Source organism: Lemur catta, chromosome X, assembly GCF_020740605.2.
Source record: "Lemur catta isolate mLemCat1 chromosome X, mLemCat1.pri, whole genome shotgun sequence".
Classification (NCBI taxonomy): Eukaryota; Metazoa; Chordata; class Mammalia; order Primates; family Lemuridae; genus Lemur; species Lemur catta.
In genome coordinates, this window is record NC_059155.1 from 53,502,045 (window position 1) to 53,509,862 (window position 7,818).

Here is a 7,818-nt window from a genome sequence, read left to right on the forward strand (position 1 = left end):
ATTGAAAGTTGATGACTGAAGTTTTCCCATTCTCCTTATATTTTTTCTCCATAATTTTAATATTTTTAAATAGGATATCCTATTTATTTGATACTGAGCATTTTAGAAGAAAAGTAGAAAATTATATTTAAAAAAGCACATCAAACATCTTTACTAGGAAAATTGTTAAGATGTAGCAGATTACGTGATGAGGATTAGAATTGCAGGATATAGATACCATAGAAAAGCTGAGAGTAAAGTACAGAAAATGCACTGGGAAATTAATTCTTTTTCTGATTTTACCCTTGCTCCCTTTTCATGATATTTTCACACTACAATGAATGGATTACCATTTGTAGAAAAAAGGTCATATTTTGACACCAATTTTAGTAATATTTTATATTTGGAATTCTTAGAAAATATTTATTTAAAATTCACAATTTACTAGATAGTAGTCACAGATATCTAATACAACAATTAGAGACAAAATTTATTGGGACCTTAATAGATTTATAGGAATTTACAGTTATACATCAAGGACTGGGTGTCACCAAAAGAGAGCACTGATTGACTGCTGCAGGATCATCTCACAGGCGTTATTTGCTTTGGTGAGTTCACCATGATCCAGGCCATGGATCTTCAATCTTAGAGGTCTACAAACTGATCTTGTGCATGTCCTAGAATTCATCCAAATTCAGGAAGTGAAATCACTCTGATTACATCATAAGATGACTGAAAGATACAGAAAGAGAAGGACAATTAATTTATAATGAGAAATGCAGTTACAGGTAAGGTATATATATCTATTGTACAGGTAAGACATACCTATTGAGCAGATAACATACTACTTTCCCTTTGAATCAGGTTACTGGGGAAGAAAAATTTCTAGAAGAGGCCTTGATAAACATTAAATCAAGGTCATAGAATGCTGATAACATGCATCTTGCTTGGCACTTAATGGATTTGACTGCATCCATTATCTATCAGGTTGAACAGATTATTTTTAATCACCCTTGGCATATTTCCCCCAGAAAAGTGCTGGCAAGTCTACCTCTGTGACTCTTGTTTTACTAGGCTTCCATAATTCATCAAGCCCATTATTCCCCCATTGTCCTTTGGCACATTCTTATATTATTTAGAAAATTTATATTTATTTATGAAACTAGTAATACATGAATATAATCAAACTGTATACAATTCAAAAAACATAGAAGTCTTCTTGCCACCAAACTTTTACCATTCCTCAGTCCTATTTCCAGAATAAAACATAGGTATCAATTCTGTCTAGGTATTTAAATGTACACATACATAGTACTTACAGTAATACAGTGTTTTAGATTGGGAGTCTGTAATATAAATTAGATCATCCATACATACTCTTCTGCAATTTGTTTTTAACTACTTAAAAAGTCTTAATGATTTTCTATACCAAAATAGATCTACCCCAATATTTCTAATGTTTCACATTACATTGCATTACAGCACAATTTATCAAATCCTTTCTGTTGAAAAATATTTAGCATGTTTGCAAATTCTCTTTATTATAAACAATGAAGTTAATTTGTTCATATATAGGATTATTTCCATCCATTCCACAAATGGAGTACAAGTCAAAGTATACAAATATTAAAATTTTGATACTGCTAAAAGGCTTTAAAAATTTACAATTTCATAGAGTACATATTTCACTGCATCCTTCCTAAAACTGAGAATTATGGAAACTTTTCATTCTGGCAATTACCAAGGATTAATAGTAAAGTCCACTAAATTTATAAGCATTATTGGCTATTTATATATTTTTTCTATGAGCCATCAGTTCTTTGACTATTTTTCTGTCAGATTGTGTTTTGTATTAATGTGCAAGAGTGTTTTACATATTATGAGTACTAATGATTTATGCATATATTTTCAATGTTACAATACTGTATATCAATTGTCTTCTAAGTTTATTTATTTATTTTTTGTTTTGTTTTATTTTTATTTATTTTTTTCATTTCAGAATACTATGGGGTTATAAACATTTTGGTTACATATAATGTCTTTGCCTCCCCAAAGCTAGGGCTACAAGCTAGCCCTTCCTCCATAGAGTGCACACTGCATCTATTTAGTTGTGAGATTACCCACCCTCATGACCCCCCCTCCCACCTGACCAGCACCCAATGAATATTACTTCCATGTGAGCACCTTAGTGTTGATCAGTTTGTAACAATTTGATGGCGAGTACATGTGGTGTTTGTTTTTCCATTTTTGTGATACTTTATTTCAAAGGATGGGCTCCAGTTGTATCCAGGATAATAATATAAGAGGTGCTAGTTCACCACTGTTATTTGTAGTTGAGTAGTATTCCATGGTATACATATACCATATTTTATTAATCCACTCGTGTATTTATGGGCACTTGGGTTGTTTCCACATCTTAGCAACTGTGAATTGTGTTGCCATAAACATTCGAGTGCAGATGTCTTTATTATACAATGTCTTTTTTTTCCTTTGGGTAGATGTCTGGTAGTGGGATTGCTGGGTCAAATGGTATTTCTATTTTTAGCTCTTTGAGATATCTCCAAAATGTCATTCTTCACAAAGAAGTGTGAATGTTTATTTTAAAAAGGTTCTATTTGGAAAAGTAATACATAGGCACTGAAACAAGGAAACAACACAAAATGTATAAAGATACCATTAATAATCTCCTCCAACAAAAACCTTTCCCAATCTGTGGAAGTTAATAGATAGTAAAAGTATGGAGTATATGATTCACAATTTTTTTCCATAATCACAGAATTATAAACAGATATACTTACAAATATGCAAGGCTTTCCATTTACGGTTACAAAAAATCTGTTCGTATTATACACATTATTTGACATGATTTTATTTAATAATATCTCATAGTAACCATATAGATTTAAATGCTTTAGCAAATATCTGTACAAAATTGCACCACAATTTAGTTAGTAATTCTCTAAATGAAGAGAATTGAGCTTGTTTCCAAATGTTTTCACAAATATCTAAGTATATTCTCAGTCTGCTGAACAAGAGGGTAAAACAATTTGCAAAATATTCTCTTAAAAGTTACAGTGAGCCATTTTCCCATTGTCAATATATTAGACAGATTAAGCACCTCAAAGGGAACAACCTGCTATTATATTTAAATTTCTGAGAATGATGAATTAAATGGGATATATGTCTGACTAATTATGTATTCACATAATTTAAAAAGGAGGTAAACAATTTTGTAAGAATTCAGTCATCCATATTTCCTTTCACATGATAATATTCTCATACTTCCATGTGGAAAAAGAAATTGTCTTTTAAAGTAATCTCTGTAGGAAGTCATTTTATATCAGTGAAATTAACCTTTGCTAAATATGTTTGAAATTTATTTCCAGATATTCTTTTGAATTAAAATGCAGCATTTTCTTCCTTCTCATTTAATTATGTCTGTTTTTTAAAAGAGTCAAGATTTTATTGATGGCTATCATACATTCATGATGGCTGAGGACAATGTGTCTAAATCAAGTGATATACATTATAAAATTTTAGTTTTATGTTGACATATGTTAATTTAATCACTATTTTCAGAATATATTCCTCAATGTGGCTACAATTATAGATATGAAAAACATATTTTAAAAGTACAATGTAAAATAAAGAAATATTTTAAAATGTAATGCACAATAAATTATTCTTGCCTGATAGCTTTGATAACAATAAAACAGATATTGTATCTATAACTGTCCGATTTGACTAACTAAAGGAAGGGATACATAACAATATTATCTTGGCTCTAAGGTGATCAGCACAGGAAAAGATGTTGTTAGTGATTTCAATGAATTAAACAGTAAACAAGAAAAGGCTGATAATACATAATACCAAAAAAATGAACCATCAAAAATAAAGAGGTTACTAGAACATTATTTATATATAATATTAAAGTTTAACACAGAGACTAAGACTCTTACATAACCTGATAAGCTGCCATAAAAGCAAACCTCTATGCCTGCACAGACACAAGAAAAAATAACAATTGAATAAACAAACAACAAAAAAATGATGTGACCAGAAATGTATTCTAGGACAAAAGTACAAGTTAAACAGCCTCATTTCTACTCAATGAATGAAAACAAAAACTCAGTCTGGATCCATCAGAAAAGATAAATACTTGGATACTTAGACAAACCATTAAATAATGTCTAAAAAATCAAAAATTTTCAAAAGAAATGATGATGTATCTTATACTACAAGGAAGTGGAAGAACAAACAGAAGAAGGCAAAAATAATAATTATGAAAGTAAGAAACTAAAATTCTATGTAAAAAATGACAGATATCTACCACTCAGAGTTGGAACTGGCACAAACGTTTGTCAGGATCCCTATATTAATTTTCTCTGCACTGTCACTATGGAAGTGCAAGATGTGCCATTGTGGTAACATATCAGGAAAAGATACATATTAGTCGAACAAGTAACAAACAGTGCTGATTATTTTCCCATTTGAAAGTTCACAAACTTCTTGGAATATTACACTGTGGAAGAATGTGCCCAACATTCCAACACCACTTGTAAAAATCCATAGCACTTCTTGAGTGTTGGAAGAACATATGGGGTAAATTGTATGCCCAATTAAGAACACTGAGAAATAACTCACAGAAAGGACAAAACGTAATGGCCAATATGATTGCACAGGATGAATACATAATAGGATTACTCCTCCAGAACTATAAAGTACACAGAGTACTACATTTTGCTCAAAGTTCCTGCCCTTCCTTTCACAGATACTTTCACAGATGTGGTGACAGGCTGTCAATCTGAGAAGGAACAAACATGAAGGGCCCGGCAGGAGTTCCTTCTCCAGCTCCACTCCAGGAAAACTCACCAACCTATCTTTTTAAAACCTGAAAAATTTCTGCACCACTGCTGATCAGCTACCCTCATTGCCACAGAGTTTTCATTTGATGGAACTATGCCGCCAGAAATGCTAACCATGGATCTCACGCTACATTACTAAGGTATGTTCCTCACGGTTACTACTGCTTTGTCCGCAGGTGCGTACCTCTCTGTGTTATGGGAGTGTGTGAAGGGCCGATGTGTCTGTGCCTGTGTGGGTTTTCCCCCGACTGTGTCTGCACATGTGTGTGTGTCCATTGGTGATTATGGTTCTGGCAGTGCCAACAGCGGACTGATGTCAGTACTTGTCGGACTCCCTGTGTGCATGAGTGCGTGAGTGTACGTAGCGGCCCGCACGTTTCCCAGGGTGTCTGCCTGTGTGAGGCGGGGTGGGCAGGTGCAAACAGCCCAGATCTCCGGCGGATACATGCTGACGTCCACATTGCTGTGATCCCATGATTGGACCGAAAGACATGGAGACAGGGTGCCACTTGCAGAGGCCCCGACTGGCTCGTGCTTGGACATGCAGGGGGTCCAAAAGAACAGTTGGAAGGGATGGAAAGCCAGGATTATCCTGCGAGCGGTGGGCTCCTGACGATATTTCTTGTCAGAGAGTCAACCCTGATAGCCTTCGGGAGAATGAGAGGGACTCAAAAGACGACCATCATATCCGGTCCATTAAGCGCAAAGGTGTAGAGCGTCTATCAAGGCTGCCTGCTGGCAAAAAGGGGCATCCCCGATAACGAAGAAGAAGAGGAGGGAGCTCTCTCCACAGAACGCTTGTCCTGCTAAGAGAAGAAAGTGAAAGGAAGAGAACCAGCACCCTACCACCGTGGATACGTGGGAGGCTCTTGTTCCATCCAGGGGCCCTCTCTGGGTAGAGACATGCACAAGAGCTGACGGGGATGTGGGGGGGCACACAAGCCGCCCTCCCCACGCCCCATCCAGCGACGGCACTCAGCCAGCTTGGGGCCCACGCATCGGGGTAGACTTGTCCTAACAAGGGCAGGAAGACCACATTCAGAGTGTCCGGACAGCAGTACTCTCCAGGCTCTGGAGGGTCAGGGGGAGGGTAGGAAACCTTCATAGCAAGGTGACCGCGGCTTTGCATCCCAGTGGGCTCCGTCACAAGGCCCCGCTCCCTCTGGCTGCCTGCTTTGGCGAGTCTGCCTGCACAACCTACAGTGGGGGCATGATTTGTCCACCGCCATCGCATGTATTTTCCTGGCCGAAGAGTTGGCCAGCACCAGAGATCAGGATGAGGAGCAGAGACATCTAGGGGTGAAACCAAGGCATCCGATCCCACCCAGCCCCCGCCCCCGCCCTCCAAGGCACCCCGGCCTCAACCTCCACTCCCACGCCAAGGCGAAAACGCGGAGGGGGCCCAGCAAAGCTGGGCATGACACGGGGCCACGCTGCCGCTGCCGAATTGAAGCCCCCGAGCCTGGCCACCCATGCCCGTGGCCGGAAAGACCCCGAAAGGAGGCCAACCGGGGAGCCGCTGCACCCCAGTGAGCGCACTGTGCTCCGTGGAGCAAGCCACGTGTCCCTCGGGGAGAGCCACCTGTGAATGCCATCCCGAATCGCCCACCCCTGGGCGCGAAGGAGGGCCTGGGGTCCAGGCAGGCAGGTAGCGGGAGGCCGAGGCGCCCCCTCCTGGCACCCGACCTGAGCCCGGTCGGTCTGCAGGGTGGGCCAAGGACGTCTGGGCCCCTGCTGGACCTGGCCGCTTTGGATGCACACCTTGGCACCCTGGCCACGAGGGAGCTGTCTACTTAGGCGCACGGGCAGCGCACAGGAGCAAGAGACTGCGCTCCCTGTTACCCGGCACCCCCTACCTAGAGAGGAAGCCAGAGGGAGGGAGGAAGGGGAGAGGCTGGCTGCTCTGGCAAGTCTGCCTCAAAGTGGCCAAGCTGGTGAGGAGCCCTTGTGGAAGGGAAGGTGAGATGGGTGCTCCTGGGCCGCCGGTTTCTCTGGCAGGAAAAGGAGGGAGAGGAAGGCTGTGGGGGCGGGGTGGGGGTGGGGCGGCGGGGAAGAGAGTGAGTGCCATTTCTGGAGTCACAGTGCGATCCAGCGGAAAGTGTTTCTGAAAACCCCAGGCTGCAAGGGAGCCAAGCTGGGCTTCTGCTTCTGCCCTGCGCAGGGATCAGCAAGGATGTGCTGGGCTCCGTGGACTCTGCCCAAGCCAGGGATTCCCCCACCCCGGGGTCAGAGGCCTAGAACGAGCTGTGCCCCCCAGCGGCACCCGCTGAGGAAGCAGGCGCTCTAGGGGCCCTGGGAGAAAACCGGCGGCGCGGAGGGGCAGCCCCCAGACCCGGCAGCCCCGGGAAGCGGGGGGGCGGGGCTTCCCTGTCAGCCATTTTGGGGTGGGCCTAGGGGAAGTCGCTGACCACTGACTGCAGAGACTGGGGGCCGCTGACTCTGGTCTCCTTGGTGGGGAGGACGGGGTGCCCCTGTGTGGGGCCACAGCGGGCCCGCAGGCCCCTTTCCTCCCCGGGGACGCAGGAGTTCTGGGGTCCTGGGGGCGGGGCCATTGCTGCCTGGCAGTTCCTGGAGCCTGCCAGAGGAAGCCACGGCGGCATGCCCCTGCCTGCCCTCCGTTTCGGAGACTCGTCCCCTGCCGTGGAGCCAGGGTGCCGATCTGGGAAGGGGCACCCAGGCAGGAGTTCCTTCTCCGGCTTCACCCTCGGGACCCCCACCTCCCTATCTCTTTCCCTCCCCTGGGCTTTCCCCAGCACTGCTGCCCAGCTGGCCCCCGTTGCCACAAACAGTTTCCGCTTGATGGCGGTATGGCTCCACAAATGCCAACCACGTCTCTTACCCCGGGCACTGCGGCGTGTGTTCCTCCGCCCTTTGCAGTGTGAAAAAAATAAAAATAAAAATAAAAAAAGAAAGAGAAAGAAAAAGAAAAAGTGAAAACCGAGGAGAAGGACAAAAGGTGGAGAGGAAAGGAAAC

The 7,818-nt window shown here is 42.6% G+C and overlaps 1 long non-coding RNA gene across 1 annotated transcript; it reads right to left on the reverse strand.

Annotated features, from left to right (window-relative positions):
* Positions 1 to 456: 456 nt before the first annotated feature.
* Positions 457 to 6,873, reverse strand: LOC123628405. The gene is made up of 2 exons (XR_006731627.1): positions 6,701 to 6,873; positions 457 to 711 (listed from the first exon to the last, which is right to left on the reverse strand). It is a non-coding gene; the product is annotated as an uncharacterized LOC123628405 (long non-coding RNA).
* Positions 6,874 to 7,818: the final 945 nt, after the last annotated feature.